The sequence below is a fragment of the Xiphophorus maculatus genome, chromosome 9 (assembly GCF_002775205.1).
Source record: "Xiphophorus maculatus strain JP 163 A chromosome 9, X_maculatus-5.0-male, whole genome shotgun sequence".
NCBI lineage: Eukaryota > Metazoa > Chordata > Actinopteri > Cyprinodontiformes > Poeciliidae > Xiphophorus > Xiphophorus maculatus.
The window spans coordinates 23,545,854-23,560,546 of record NC_036451.1 but is presented as its reverse complement, the minus strand read 5'-3'; the positions used below and the strand labels follow the sequence as shown (position 1 = coordinate 23,560,546).

The following is a 14,693-nucleotide window of genomic DNA, read 5'->3' as shown; positions in this document are numbered from 1 at the left end:
GAGACCCCGGCGTTGTAAAAGGCCATGTTTGCTCTTTGTTGCCTTCTTGAACTCTAACGGCCCACATCGCACTGAAAACTCCTCGTTTCACACTGCAAAAACACAATCTTACCACAACGTTTTGGTCTAGATTGTAGTGCAAATATCTCAGTACACATGAAATAAGATTAAACTAACTTACAAGTAACTTTTCAGCAAGATTTAGGAGCTTGTTTTAAGTCAATAATTCCTTAAGATTAACAAACTACTAGTAATAAGTTTTCCCCATGTTATAAGTTAAATTGTCATGTTCCTTCAGCAGATTAATCCACATCAATATTAAAATAAGCTCCCATAGTTTGCTGAAAAGCGACTTGTTAGGTACTTTTGTACTTGTTGACATTTTGTGTTTTTGCAGTTCAGGACCAGAGCAAGTAAGCGGAAAGCCATCGAAGGATTTTATCCGCCGTCCGATCCTGCCAGCTCTGCAGCTGGCCGTAAACCACGGAGCCGCTTTATTATCCTCGCCAGCTGAAGACAGGAAGCGAGCAGGAAGCTGTTGAGTGTACGTCGGCACTAATGAGGGGTTTCCTTCTGTAAACAACAACAACACGGAGACAGCCGAGTCTCTGCCTGCGCTCCTCTAAAAGCAGAAGAGGGAGGGGAGACTAGAGTCCTGCCTTCAGCTTATAAAACCAGCGCGTGTTTGCATTACACCGCCGAATATTTGTTTCTGCAAACACCTCCGTGGCCTGGTAACGCCGGGGACTTTGCTATTCATAAATGATTTATGGTGGAAAGTGAAACCGGATTTGAGGGTCACAGAAACACGAGGTGGGAATCATGTACAGTTGAAGCCACAACCCTTAATGTGTTTAATTCAGATTCAATACAAAGCAGAGCATAACTACGAAGTGAATTCCTGAAAAGCATGCTGCGAATTTGTAGTAAACCCCCTTTTACTCTGATACCCTCTAAATAAAACCACTGGATATTGGCTGGATTTCACATATTCATTGTGTTGAAACGCTGCCTTGCCGTCAGTGAGCATTGCGTCACCATGGTGGTGTGTCTGCATGAACTCGCCTGAAGCGGCAAATCCCGTTAATCTGTCACAGAGAGTGAGCTCATACGTGAAATGACTGGCGGACTGTTGGTAAGGCTGATCGGTCGAATGACGTCCGACCTCCCTCAGTCACCTGGTTCTGCAGAAATGTGTCACATCAGCAGCTTCTAGACGTTTACTGAACACAGCGACGTGTTTTATGACACATTTATTGCCTAAATGCCGTTTATTGCTAATGAATTTTAGGACAGCTAGCTCCAGAGTAAAACAGAGCACGTTCTAGCTGAGACACTGCAAAAACACAAAATCCTACCAAGTATTTTCCGTCTCGTTTTTAGTACAAATTTCTTGCTACGCTTGAAATAAGGCAAAACTAACTTACAAGTAACTTTTCAGAAAGATGTAGGAGATACTTGGTAGGATTTAGTGTTTTTGCAGTGTAGACTCAAAGGATTTCTTGACCCTTGAACTTTTTCACATGATGCCAAGTTACAACTCCAAACTTCAGGATACTCAAAGTGGAGCGTAATTGTGATATGACATGTAAATAATCCATAGTTTTCATTTCTTATCTTACAAATTCTGAGAAGTGTGGCATGACTATGTACTCCATTATCAAAAATCCAAAAGCCAATCATTGAACTTAAATCACAAGAGATCAAAATCTAACTTTTCCAAAACTCTGTGTGGCAAAAAAAAAACAAAAAAAACCCCCAACCACTCCCAAGATGAAACAACAATGGAGGCAACATCATACTGTGAGGACCAGGCTTTTCAAAGCTAGTCATAGTTGTGGGGAAAGATGGATGGAGCTAAAATGGAAAACAATCAAGCCTGTGAAAGATTTGAGACGTCACCTTCTGCTTCCCATTTTTGCAGAACTTTGTGTTGGTCTGTCACATAAAACCCAATAAAATACTTTGAAGCATCCGTCTACAGTCCATTAGTCACTGCATTCACATCTGCTGCTTTGTCTTACTCCAGCTTTTTGTCTCCTAAACGGCTCAACTTACTTTCAACCCCACTCCTCCCTGGGTACCACCATCCGTTCTTGCCTCCTCCTCCCCTTGCCCATGTCTATAATTGCACACACACCACATAAAATAGAAGCAGACTGTTTTCTCACCCCCCCACCCCCGACCCTACTTTGTTTTACAATCTTTAACCCTCTATGGCATGGCGTTGCCCTCAGGCAACAAACCACATAGCTGTACCTCACATTGCTCCTTTATTTTATTTTTTGGGGGGCATGATTTTTGACATATTTTTGTCCAAAAAAAAGTTTTTTTATGAATATAGTTTTTGTTTGATTTGTATTTCATTTCTCATAATCAGTGTAGACAATCTTGGTGTTCTAGACCAATGTTACCCTGAGGCAACAAACCCAAATCTGGTTCCAGGAGGTGTCAGAGTCCGATTTTATGATTGACATGTAATTAGGGACCACCAAGCTCCCAAAGAATGCAGGAAAATAATTCTTCCCCACAAAAATAAAAAGTCATGCCATAGAGGGTTAAAGCGAAGCACAGAGCGCTTTTCTTATTCCAGCCACACCAACAACTCACAGTCGCACACTTTCTCCCTGTCCTACTTTCTTTCTTTCTCATCTTACACCATCGCCTCCCGCTCCCAAGCTTCGTATGCGTTTTTTATCTAGGCGTAAAACAGATGAAGGCTGCTTCATCTTCATCCATTCTCCTATTCCTATTCTCTGTTCAAGTGAGTTTCCTCTGCTGCAGGAATGCTGAAGACATTCTTCTTTGGATTGGCGAGATCGCCATCAAATGGGATTAGCAGCAGGAGTGGAAGGAGAGGAGGAGGAGGAGATGCAGAAAGTGAAGAAATCAGCCAGCAAATGAGTTGGAGCGCAGCAAGCCACGAGCTTTCTCACTCTGGAGAGTCTATTGTGTTAACTAATCCATCCGACTCCGCCGGGGAGCTCGGCAAACACACGAACCCCGCCACATAAACACACTCTGAGTTTGTTACAGACACCAGCCTGGAGAGAGAACGGGTTTCTGGTGATGCTTTTCCCCGTCTCGTTTCTTCAGCCTGAATGGCTCCCTCTTTATGAGCCTCACCTAAATGAACGGGTATCAAACTCAAGCCTCTGTGTGGTTCCAAACAGACCAGAGCCACTCTGAACGTGCAGGATTTCAGCACAAGCTGAGGAAAGTTGAAATGTATATAATCTACATCATCATTTGGTAACTTGGATTCCTAAGAAAATGAAGGCTATGAATAGTAAAAACGAGAAATAAAAGGAGTTAACATTTTTGAAAACTTTTCTCTACTTGATGTAAAACTCTTAAAAAGTTACAGAAAAGCACATTTCCCTCCCTTTCTCCATTCCAACCCAAGAGTCTGCGTAATGTTGTCAGAATAAACTCCCAGTTGACACAAGAGAATAACAAAAAAAAGCCAACAAAAGTCTACCTTTAGTGTGGTGATCTTCGGTGTGAATGAACCGCTGCAGTGTCTCAGTGTTGCTCTGCCAGGTACAGAGCGGCTTTTATAGCTGTGGGCAGCCAGACAGTGACACAGGCCGCCTCCCTGCCTTTCTCTCCCTCTCTCTCTTTCTTTCTCTCTGCATGAGTCAGTGGCTCTGTGGGCTCCTCCCCTCCACAGTGTGAGCCAGAAAGCAGCCGCTTACAAAAAGTCAAAATACTTGACAGAAATTACAAAACAAAACCGTAAGATGAGAGAAACACAAGAAAACTTCATACACTTGAATTTTGCGGTGTAATAAGATGTATAGCAAACAAACGTGCTTACTTTTACATTTCTACATTTTTTGAGCTACTATATGATGTCACATCTCTGCCACTTTGGAAAACCAGGCTAAACCAAAGTTTGTTTCCTTTCTAAATATTCTTTATCCTTTATATAGCATCTGATTCAGTGATGCTTTTAAAAAGGTTTATAAACTAATGTTCATATACAGGACCTTTTTTTTTTGAGACTGTAGAGTTTTGACTGATATCAGGCTAGTCGTTAGCCTCTTCATTCAGTATAAACCCAGATGATTTGATCCTGGAGATTGAAAGTCGCCTACGGTAGTTAAGATGTTCGCTGCTTCAAGAAAATCTCACTTCCAGGATTTTGGACTAACCCTTTAATCATTGGCGAGCTTTGGTTTGATGGCACGTAGAACTAGCTCTCTGTTATTATCACCCCTCATATGTTGGAGGTGTGTATGAAGACGTTATCTACATGTCCAGCATATGGAGCATAATAGCTTTATGCAGTGTGTGTTGTTTTAGGGTGTGGGAATAATATAAGAGCCCGACTCTCTGTGTGGCGTGTGTGAGCACTCCCATCCTGACCGTATAGTTCTGCTTTATATTCACACAACTATTTCCACAAGTATTTCTCAAGAGAAGGATTGTCTTCCTCATTGTTGAGCCATGAAGCAAAGCTCCTGTTATTACAAATTTCTCATTTCTATTCTGGTGTGTTATGGCTCTATTTTTAGAGCCAGCGCGTTCCAGGCTGGCTGATGAGTCACGGCAGAACCAGTGGAAGGTGGGAGAGCTGGGATGCGCTCCAGTGGGGTGTTGTATGTGCCCAGTCCAGTTACCGGCTGGAGGTCAGACAGCCACTCGGGGAAGTCTCGTTCGACTACGAAGCGAGTCATACCTCGCGGGCTGATTCACGGACTCTGTGGGGCGAATCACAGCGAGTCCCGTCTGTGTTTGTTCTCGGTGACAGACGTGTGATGAGACTGGAGTGTGTTCCCATTACAGAGCCCTCTAATTGAGATCCACAAGTGGGAGTTATGTGGTCAACCAACTGAGAGTGTCCATTGGGAGATAAGCCACATTTACCACTTGGAGCTACGGCCTGATCACAGGCTCATTGATCTCAGAAGGAAAAAATGTCGCCCTCTGTCTGTCTTTATATAGTCCAGAAGTATTCACACCCTGCAGACTTTGGCTTTTTATTAATGTTACAACCACAAGTTTCAATATGTTGTTGGGTTTTTGTGAGTCTGGACCTTAAAGCATGTGGTGTAACATGTTTTCTACATGTTACAAATAAATATAAAAAGTGCATCATGCATTTGTATTCAACCCCAGAGTCAGTATTTTATGGAATCTCATTTCCGCCATGAAAGAAAGAAAAAAGTCATATTTTCAACTTTCAAAGTCATAATTATGAAAAATAAAGTCTGAACTTTGACTTTCACAGTCATAATTATGGGGATACAAACTCATTATTTTGACTTTAAGTCATAATTACAAGAATAAAATAAATTTTGAGAATCAGTCATAATTTTGACTTTCAATGTCATAATTATGAGGGACATTATTCAAACTGTTTCATGACTTTGAATCTCATTAATGACTGAAACTCAAAATTATGACTTTATACCTCATAATTATAACTGAAAGTTGAAATTATGACATTTTATATAAAAATTATGACATTAAAAGCCAAAATTATGACTTTATTCTTGTAATTATGGCATTTATTCTAGTAAATATGACTGTAGAACTGGAAAATATGACTTCCTGTTGGGCTTCGTTTCATAGCAGAAATTGGATTCCATAGTATTTAATGGAACCGCTTTTTGCTGCAGTCATTTTAGCCCATAGCTTTATGCAAAATATCTTTGACTCAATCAGATTGGATGAAGAGTATTTGTGAATTTTGGTTTCAATATCCAGGCACAGAAACATAATTTCATGTATGTTTCTATTATGTCATCTAAACCGCTTCGTTGTGGTGCTGGCTGTATGTTTAAAGCTTCTGTCCTGCTACAAGATGAAACTCAAGCCCAGTCTGAAATCTTTTGCAGCTTTTATTGTGACATTCTTATGTCACAATAAGAGTCATTTTGCAGTGCAATCAAGTAACTATGTCACCTTCAGTTGTTATAAGAATGCTGCATTCTGCAAATATGACTTAAAAGAAATTGGATGTTCAAATTGGGCCTCTGTCTCTTTAAAAACTCCTGCTCGATCTGAAACTCCGCCTTCAGGAAGTCATTACAACATGGCTCCTCTGTTAGCCCTTTAACCACATTTCTACCAGCGTTTCACTGAGAAGCAGCTCGTATTATCAGCTCAGCTGACGCTCAGTTCCAACAGATGTTTGCTAATTGCCCGATATCAGGCTAGCCGTTAGCCTCTTCATTCAGTATAAACCCAGATGGCTAGTCTGAAGGAGCTGAGTGGAGGAGTTGTGGTGGAGGACTGCTCTGTGAGACGGAAACTTGGAAACTGTAGCTTTGAGGACGAACTCCATCTCGAAGGCGGAGCTGGGTCCACCAAGGCGTTTTGCACAGCTGAATGGTTGCCTTGGGAGATTAAAGGATTTCTCAAACGTTCATGAAAGAATCAAAAGCAAAACTCCAGGTGTGATTTTGATGAGGGAATAACATTATAACATGATGTAAATATCAAAAAAGTTGGTTTTACATAATACTTTCTCTTTAATAAGCTCAGTCTCTTATGAAATCAATTCAAATTCAAGGTGCTGTATGTTTATCTGTGCGTTTTACATACAGCAGCGCTTTATACTGGGGAGGGGACTCTGAGGTAGTTGAGTTTCCATGCTGTCAACTCCCCAAACACACACACTGCCTCATCTCTCGCTCCCCTCACATCCCAGCGCTCGTCCCTTCATCACTCCCTCTCCTCCGGCTCGTCTCTCTGAAGGTCAGCTCCCACAGATCTCTTCCTTATTTGGAGAGTTTCTTCATTCCACTCGGGTCATTCTTGCCTCCCCGACCAATCCAGCGGTTTGTTGATCTGCCATCTCAGCCAATCCCGTGTCTCCTATGTCCTTTTATAGACTGGCCCTCTTCCCCAGCTGCAGAGGTCCATGTGAAATTATCTTCATCCCTTCTTCCCTCGAGCTTCCTGCGACTTCTTTTCACTTTTTATTCGATTTTACGGACCTCACTCCCAACGAAACGAGAGCCAGCTTCCTGTCTGCCTTTTCCCAAACACCGCTAATCAAAACCAAGCATGTGGCCTTGTAAGGTGTTCAGCGGCTTCTAATTAGACGTACGGTGGCGACAACCCATTGGTGAGAAGCCTGCCGTCTCGGCTGTATGTGATTCCGTAACACGCATGTTTTCTGCTTTCTACAAAACCGCAAGCAACACCTCGAGAGGAAAGTGACTGTTAATACTTCATTAGCGTTTGCACCTCGTAAACACAAACAAACTGCTGAGGGGAAGCTCTGAGTCACAGCGCAGATATGCGACAGATCCTGGCAACCAAAGCATTTTGCTCAGAAAAAAAAACAAGACAAAAAATATTCACCAGATTGAGTGAATGCCCTCCGCTTCTTTAAAGAAAGAAAAAAACAAAAAAACGTAGGAGGAAAACGGAGACCAGCTAATCTTCTGCTGAAACTCCACAGTCTGTGTGTTTGTGTGTGAAAACGGTGCGTTTGCTATTCCCCAGACAGCCGCCTCTGTGGAGCTGAAGAGGTCTGGAAACTACTGCAGAAATCATTTCATCTCAGAGGTATGGCCGTTATGTCAGCCGACCTGGATTGAAAGGTACGAGGTCAAGCAGCAGGCGGCAGGGGCCATGTTAAATTTGATTAGGACATTCTTGGCCTTCATCAACACTGTGTTTATGCATTGACCTCGTCTTCATTTGCTGTGTTGTGACCAAATGAGTCTTTAACTTGAGCTCAAAAATGTTCTCTCTGGGTTCTAATCGTTCAGCTTCTTCCAGTCCAGTAGTCCAGACAGACATTAGAGGATCGATTGGGACTTACGTATGACTGGACTGAAATAATGTTTTTGTAAAGTTCATATCAGCGTGGTCAGAGATGATACGTTTGAATTGTATTATGATGCTGCCACCATCATGTTTCACAACAAAAACATCTAGGAACAACACAAAAAAGTTTCCTGCTCCATTATTTACTTCATGGTCTGGCTGCTTCTTCATCTTTCTCAAGCAAAATAATAATTTTTTTAGATCCACATGTACTTTGTAATGAATCGATACTTTGTCCATCTTAAGTTTGGGCTAATCCATGCAACATCCATTACATTTTCTGAACAGAAAATCTTTCATTTGCAAAAACAAAATGCCTCTTTGTATAACTCTTTAGTTTCTTCCTTGAGCTCTCTTAAAGTGGGTCTATAGGTGATTTGCTGAGGTTGCAGTGTTTTCTTGAAATGTGATTGGGAAGTTTACAGTGGCACACAAGATGTAAATACCAAGGAAAGAAAAATAAAGTGGCTCTGGCGATGCCTGCGCTCCATTCACACAAACACATCTGTGCTTTTCTCTCCAAGGCTGCTCTTTAAATATCATCTCTAAACCATTTGTAAATCAGGTTCAGGGGCTGCAAACTGTATACATTCGCCTGTTTGAGTTAACCTCTTCCCCCCTCCCCCATGTCTGGTTTCATGTAAGCCACCCAAGTTCTGCAGATTACAATCAGTCATTACCTCAGTATCCATGCAGCCAAAGAGCAAGAAAAAAAAAACCTGAATGATTGCCGGAACACCAGGATAAGTGCAGCAAAGGGGAAAAAAAGGCTAAATTGAGGTTCTGCTAAGTGCTAAAGAGTGCCTGTTTTTCATCATGCAGGCTAAAAGAGAACACACTGCGGTGCTGCGTCAAAAACAAACCCACAGTTACGCCGCTAGTGAGACTTCAGCGCGTACACAAAAAGCACTTTGTGGAGCGAAATCCGTGCAAGAGAATCATTTCAACTGTCAGTGTTGATTCCTGCTCTGATGAAAGAGAGATTAAGCAGAGGAATGGATAATTGTTGCCTCTGCCTCTTGTGCTCACAGAGACGCCCACCCAGACGTTAGACTGTACCAACCTATAATATAATGCTCAGGCAGCGTTTTGCTGGCTCCACCTTTATCGTTTTGCTCCAGTTGTATGCCTCCTAATTTGTCAAATGCTTTTTTTTTTTTTACTCGGAGTGTAAAGTCTTTGCATGTTCTAATGTTCTATCATTTAGCAGAGCAGCAATATTCACAGGGTTCAAATATCTTCAAGGTTTTTTATTTTTACCCCATTTGGATGTGACTGATTTATCACATTAAATCCACACAAAAAAAAATATTTCATTTGGATTTTATGTGATAAGCCAACACAAACTGGGCCATAAAAATTGTAAAGTGTTCTCAGAGTAAAGAAAGAACACAAATCAGAGCACCAGGTTTAAGACTTATGTTTTAAAAACCAGGCTACCTTCCCACCTACCTTGAAACAGCTTTTGACTTTAGCTCAAGAATATTTTGAAAGCTCAGATAGTAGAAAATCCCAGCTGTTGCTTTTATTAGGATCTTATGGAAGCAACAAGTGGGACAGCCTCAAAGTTGATCAAGTTTTTAAAACCAAGATTTTTCTTTTCTAATAAAGTTAACAGAAGAAATAATGGAACATCTTTTGCTTCACGTTCTAAACAATATCAAATAATCCTATATCTCTAGCCAAGATTATTGCAAATGATCAATATTGGTATTGTAATGTAATATAATTGTATTGCATCACAGCAGAATGTCAATAAAAGAAAAACTGCAGTGAAACCTTTTAGCTGTAAATCATGGTCGGTGTCGATTCCTCATCCTGAAACACAAACATGTGCTCACATGTGAATCAGAACGACCAGCTCCAGGTGTTACCTGCCTGTCGTAATGCGACTTTACGTTCTGCAAGGTGACTATTCAGGTGAACGCTGAACAAAATAAAAGCGAGCTGATGTCTTGCATCATGAAAACACAACTCAGCTTATCTAACAGGGTCATAAATCTCCCGAGTGCTGTCTCCTCGCCTCACAATGCTCGAAAGCCGTTTCATTCAGTAGCAATGCTCTCCTGTTTTCCTGCCAAGCTCACACAATTAAACTGGCCTCCAACAACAAGATAACTTCTGGTTCGATGACAAAACACACAAGCTCCCAGCAGTAGGGTTAGGTTAAGAAAACATTCTTTTCCTTTGTGTGCTTAAACCCTGCAGCAGTTTCTGAGAAGAAAACACTGTCTCTATAGAAAAGTGTTGCTCGTTCATTTTATCCTGCAATCAGCAGCCTGTGAATTTATGAATCAAGGTGTTATTTCGGACTAAAGAACACACCTTAAAATATTATTGTTGGCTATGCTTAGAAACACTGAAATGATCTGGGGGGGGGGGAAGGCAGTCAATGAGAAACTCCTGTCTCTACCAGCATGTGGTAAAGTCATTGGTTTCTCTCCAGACTTGTGCCTTAGCTCTGATCCAAGCAGAGAATCCGAGTCTCTCCCTGGGAAGTTTGAGTTCAGCTTTCACTCGATTCCTGCACCGATGTCTGGCATCTGCCCTTATCCAGCCCACAAAAAAAAAAGTCAGCAGGTCTGTTTTCATTGGCCAGGTCTCCCGCAGTACGTCCCTTCCTCTCAAGCTTGCTCCATAACCCTCTACATTACTCGAGCCAAACAAAAATTTAAAAATCGCAGGTTTTCTGTCTGTTAATACTGCAAGCTGAGAAGCCATTATGAAGTCAATCAATGGGTCGAGTTGTTCGTAAGTAAAAGTTTTACATACAATAAATCAATAACAACATATATATTGTGATAGATATGTGATAAATAATACGTCTGGCACAATATTCAATAATTTCACTGAACTCCGATCCAGAACCACACAGCATTCTGGGAGATGTAGGCAGAAGAAAGGCTTTAGTTGTTCGAACTCTCACGGTCAGCTAAACAAGGTCGGGGGCGTTAACTAACTCACTCACTCTTTGGTTACCTAGCAACAGCCTGTTGAGTAACTGATGCAGCAGCAGTTTCAACAGAAAACCGTTGATGCAACAGGAAAGATCACATCACCAGTTTGGCAGTATTTCAGATATTTAGAACAAAAAACTAATCAATAATCACCTTTAGTTGGTTTATGTGAAATTCTTGTATCATATTATGTTTCCAGCCATATTGTCCAGTGATGTATAGATACATTAATTTAAAAAAAGTCCAGAAAGAATCAACTTCAGATTAAAATGAACGCCATCAAAAAGTATTTCCACCCCTAGTTTTCTTCTATTTGTGCTTTTTTCACTTTAATATGTTTTAGATTAAACCAACTTTAATATCAGAGAATGGTGACTTCAATAAAAACAAAACGCATTTTACAAATTATGCTGAAATAAAGTATCCAAACCAACCCAGCTACATGTGAAAAAGCAAGTTGCCCTGATACCTAATTCTAAGTCCAGCCTCCAAACTACAGTAATAACTGTCTCTCTTTTTTTTTTAATCACTGGGGAAATTTAATCAACATTTTGTTGTAACATTTTCTTTCATCCAATCTGGAGGGTTTTCTAGTTTCAACCACACCTCTGTGTCTCAGCTGGATTTATGTCCAGGTTTTGCGTAGGCCTCTCCAGAACTTTCTTTCTTTTGTTGTGCTATTCAGAGTTGGACTTGCTGCTTAAGTCTACTGGATACTCTCCCTCAGGACTTTTATATTACAAAACAGAACAAGAAATTAAATCGATATCTGGTCTCTACAAACATTCCTCTTACTGTTTACCCACCAAAACTGGCTGCAGCGGTGGCTTGTTTGTCCCCCACAGTGTGTATGCCACATGAACGACAGATTTAAAATCAATGTTTTAACTTCCCTTACAGTTTCTCTGAGTGGTGGGCCTGACTGTGTCCTCAGACTATTTCACTGACGGCTCTATTAGCTCCATCATGCAGTTAAACCAACACAGGTGCAATACAAAGTGATTTTGTGAAAAAAGCAGGAATTGGCTCCCTTCATTCACTGGTGCTAGCTTTTACACAAAGAAGTGTAGAATTATATTCATTACATCAGAGTGTGCTTTTCAATTAGGATCATTTGTCAGAGTCAAACAACCTTCAAGGGTGGATTACACGTGCTTTTTGTTAAGCTTTTTTAATTGGTCTGATGCAATATTCTAACATTGAATGTCCTGTTTACATAGCTACAAGCAGAAAATTGTCGTATTTAACAGAAACGTTCTTAAAAACAGTCAGTGTAGTTAATATATTTAAAGTATTCTACTTGGTGAACTTAATTACTGAAATATATGAAGTTTTCAATTATAGTCTAATTTATGAAATTGGTCTATAGGCTCTTTTAGTGCAACAGTCTTTCTGAAAATTGCTGACATTTTTCTCTCTCTAATCATAATCTTGTAACAAGCAAACAAAGAGCCACTGTGATGAAACACAGGCATGCTGGGGATGCCACAGAGCGCTTTTAAATCCTGGAGTAGAGTGCCGGTCTGTTAGGTTGTGTGTTGCTGTCAGACACCACATTTCCCCCCCAACTTCCTCTCCCTCTCTGAAACAAATAACTCTTGCCCTTATTAACTCGAAGTGGGAGACTGTTAAAACCTTATTGTATTGGACAGCCGTGGTGTTACGCATCACCACCCAGGGATGGTGTTCTTCATGGAGGGTCATCAATCTTCACCAACACTAAGCCAAGCTGATGTATTGTACTTGTGTCCTTTCCCACCTTTTTACATACAAAATATATATAGTAAAAATAAGGACACATGCCCTTAAGATGAGTGTAGCTAACTCAGATAAAAACATCCTGTTTATATTGAGTGTTCCCCAGCAGCTGACTGAGAAGAAGCCTGCAGACGACGTGCCGCACAACAAGCAGGATCTGATTGAACTGATAAGCTTCAGATTGGTTACAGTCGGCCACTGTTCATAAGCGCAGTGCTGCAGAAACATGACCTTTGGTTAATGGCGGTGCTGCTGTTTTCATTAAGCAAGGAAACAATGTAATGGGGCAGAAGATGGGGGTCGACGCAAATTTCTTCGACGTCGGAGGCCGATTGTTTTAGTGTGTTGTTATGGAAAAAGAACACAAGTATTTAAGCCAATAAGAAAAGAAAACCTGAACATCCTGGCCTTATTATCTGTGAAAAAATAAACAGATAAGACTTTTTGTTGCGCAGGGTTTGTCACGCAACTAACTAAGTCAGATGTTGTGCCTTGTCCAAAGTATGCAGTCGTAATATAACTCCGGTGAATTATTAAACTGTAAACGCAGCTTTACGCACGAGGTCATTTTCTTAATGTCTAACTTTCTCAGATGTAACCTCCTGAATCCACACAAAAGCTTCCTAAAAATTTCCATATCTATAAAAATCAGAGCTAAATAAAAGGTTTATCGAAACTTGATTGCTTCTAAAGAAATTCCATTGTACTTTTACAAACGCATTCTCCATAACCACAGATAAATGCTGCTGACAGCATCACAGACACGACGAAATAATTACCTGGCGTTTTCAGTCTTCTCCTCAATATTGTCAGCTCTGGAAGCACAGAGTTATCAAGTCACAACGTTTTCAGTACATGGATGCACCCATAAGCAGCAATCTGGAGCGCATGCAGGGACAAATAGAGCCGAGAATCATGGCAAGGTGATCATCAGCAGCAGCTGGGCAGAGGTTCAAATGTATGATTTAGGTAGAAAATGTAGGTTTTTTTCTTAAAACGCAACATAAAAGGTTAAAGTTCCTCCTGAAACGTCGACTGCAACCATGACTAAACGGGATCAAGCTACATGCTTCAGCTTTAACAAAGTAGTAGACAAAATTTAAAGGGATAGTTCAGATAGTTCAGAAGCGCTTTTTGGTGAAATTACTAGCAATAACAGTTTACTTAATTGTACTGGAGAAATGTTAAATTGCAGTGAGTTTGTAGAAATTAGAATAAAACCCTTCAGGTGGTGGAATATGCTAACAGCTAACCAGTGCTACATGAGTTCAGTAAACAGGGGAATTTACTTTGTATTTCCCAACAGGCTGTCATCTGAGTATCAAGGTCACAGGTGTTGCTATGCTTTTCCAGGTGTCATCATTATTCTCAAGAAATTTCATTGGACTCATTATCAAGTGATCAAGCAATTTAATGTCTCCCTCAAAATAACGTCACAGAGTTTCAACAGAGTTGATCCAGACTTAATAAATTCGCTCTCACTTGGTGTTGGTTCCCTCTCTCTCTTAGTTGCCCCATCATTTAGTCATAGCGTCTCTGCACTGACTCAGAGTACACAGTCATGATGTCTTCAAGCGTGGAGGAGTTTAGGACATGTTTGTTTGTGATACGTCATTATTACTAAGGAATCATTCTTTCAAACATCTTTTTTTTTAAACATTTTCAGAAAAGAATATTCTACCCAGGCCTAGATAGGACTATCACTGTCTGGAAGAGTTAATTAAGGTTGCAAGTATCCATTCTGTACATTAAAAGTTACACAAGCTGAAAAAATGATTACCTTTACATGCATCTATGAAATCTATGAGGGAATCATTATTGATGGCGACTTCATAGAGCTCAACTTTAAAAACATCTGAACTATTCCTTTAAAGTTGTTTAAAGGAAAACTTGTTTAAAGTTGTTAGGTTTTATCTTCCATCTTGTATGGAACAGAACAATATTTATCACTTAGTTAGAATATCACAGAATGTACTAAAGAGAAAACCAACAGTGTCTCACTTGCCAACAAATCAAAAGAAAAATCCTATAATGTCTGGAAAACAAACATAGACTAGCTACTTTAATGAATAACTTCAAACCAGTAAAGAACTCATCAGCAAATATTCAAGCATGTATCAGCGAGGCATCCGGAAAGCCTGAGGGATTAAAAGGCTAACCACATAATGGTTTATTCTGAATGTGGAG

At 40.5% G+C, this 14,693-nt stretch overlaps 1 protein-coding gene across 4 annotated transcripts in view; it reads right to left on the bottom strand.

The window, feature by feature from the left end:
* The window catches only part of palld (palladin, cytoskeletal associated protein), a 72,290-nt gene that overhangs the window by 20,362 nt on the left and 37,235 nt on the right, over positions 1 to 14,693 (bottom strand). The gene's annotated exons all lie outside the window — the stretch shown is intronic.